Genomic DNA, 2,208 nt, shown 5'->3' on the forward strand with positions numbered 1-2,208 from the left:
ATTTATAATTCTCGTGGGAAAACGTTACTATCTATAAACGGCATTTCCGCTCCCCCCACCAGTCATCGATACCACAGATAGACCAGAGTCTGAAGGTGGTTATCCCAATCTCACGCCCTTCTGAACCCCACAGCTTTTAAGGGAATCATTTGCGCTCGTTTTTCTTACACTTGACGCATTCCTTCAAGGTCATCCCTATTGTGGAGACAGTTTCTATGTTTGTAACAGGAGGTTACCTCGATTCTTCTGTTCGGGTGTTCCGTGTCTCTCATGACGCAACTCTGACTGTTGGACAATGTTCCCGGGTCGTCTATTCGAGATGACACCTGTCACCTACACCTGTTGTGTGGACATGTTATTTTTGGCCTGTACATCTAGTTGCTACCCGACATGCACCCCGGTACAAAGGGCTGATGTTTACTTGGGAACCTTGGCCACCCGCGGGACGGTATTTCTACCACTGTGGGAATATCGTGCCTGATTTAGGACATGGTGTTGAACTTCACTTCCTGTGTGGGAGGAAAGCTAACATGTCCGTGGGAAAAACTAACCATCAAGGGGTTTGAAGTTCCTCGTTAGTGTTGTGATGAAGCAAAGGGTCGTCTCTGGACGGGAAAACACTAAATTATTGAAGTGGCAACATCTTGCACATTCCTTTTATCATCTTTTTATGTTTTTATGTTTTCTCTTGTCTTTCTTTCCTTTCTTTCTTTTATTTAATCTTTGTGAAACAGTGATAAATGTCGGACAAGGGTTAGATGCGGAGTATGTATTGAATATGTACCTTTATATGTCAAGTATCAGTGTATTCTTCTACAGTAAGGTATTTTTCTCTTTTTCTTTTAGCGGTTTTTATCGGTCTAAGATATTTGCATTTCACAGATAGAAAGGCACACATTCACTATCCGGACTTACAGGTTGAACAATGGCTGTCCTCAGTCTCAGGGCCTTATTAAGATAGCTGAAATCTCTGGTGACAAGACAGTCCAGCATGTGTTACGTGGGTGGCGTGACTTGGAACCCGAGTTCACTAACAAGACATAACAGTTGTCGATAATGCTGTACTTGAACTTCAGGAAGAGCTAATATCCTTGAAATGCCGTGCAAGCACAGACACACAAATTATATCGGACGCCAGCTAGTCATTGTTCCAGATTACTACATTCGGCATCAAGGACTTGTAGTGTCCTCGCCTGGCGCTTGCCTTGTTTTCTTGCCAAGTTGTACCGAGAATCTGTTGACATTGAACGATAGAAGCAACGTCCCAGATTCAATCCTTGACCTTGTGGTAGGCTGTCAAAGGTCAGGTTTGTTATCAAGAAGGATCCAGTTTACTCTGGGAGGGGAGCCGCATTCCAGGGCTGGTGGTGACGTCACTGAAGAAAAGTCGTGTCCATTGTGTGTACCTCAGCCGCCAGTCGGAACACAGTTGTGGTGAAGGGCAAGGGTTTGAAAACATGACCGTCTGTCGCTATCTGTGGCCTTGTTGTTTCCGTCCCGGAGAAGTGTGATGATGTGTTCTGATATCGTGACCGTGACATTCTCTATGTGGTAATGAGAGGAAGTGGGTGGGTATGTACATTACATGATATCATTTCGTGAACTTGAGAAAGCACGTGAAAGAGAGGAACAGCAACTCAAGTTCCCACATTAAATGTGTTACCTCGCTGATTTGCTCTAACTCGCTGTACGTGCCTGTAGGCACCTGTCCGACACACTTGAGAACACCAACTAGGGTCGCGACCTGTCCGGTGAGAGGTCACGGACGAGGTAACGGATACTGTGGCATTAAAAACTGTTACTTATTTTGGGAAGTTGTAGAAAATGATCTAGAGATATGATCGACTTAGCCGGATCTAATAAACATGTCCCACATGTTAGCAATTGGATTAAAGTTCATGTTTCGTCCGTGAGGACAGCAGAACAACCTTCCGGTGGGGAACAGATGTCGGAACTTAAGGTTTGGCCATGCTGACACACCCATTCACGTTTTCTGTGTCTGAACTTATAAACTTTAAAAGTGCAAACACTCTCTATAATATGCATCTATTCATAGCACATGTATAATTTTCCATATTCATCATTGCAGGTGTATTTGACATGTATTGAGTAATAAAGCTAACCAATCTCTGGTTTGGCTGCTTGATTTGTGTTAGGAACAATCAGGAATGATTCCAACTTGAGATCATTTCTGTAACAAGGGCCCCT

The sequence above is a fragment of the Branchiostoma belcheri genome, unplaced genomic scaffold (genome assembly GCF_001625305.1).
Source record: "Branchiostoma belcheri isolate BF01 breed outbred unplaced genomic scaffold, Haploidv18h27 scaffold11, whole genome shotgun sequence".
Classification (NCBI taxonomy): Eukaryota; Metazoa; Chordata; class Leptocardii; order Amphioxiformes; family Branchiostomatidae; genus Branchiostoma; species Branchiostoma belcheri.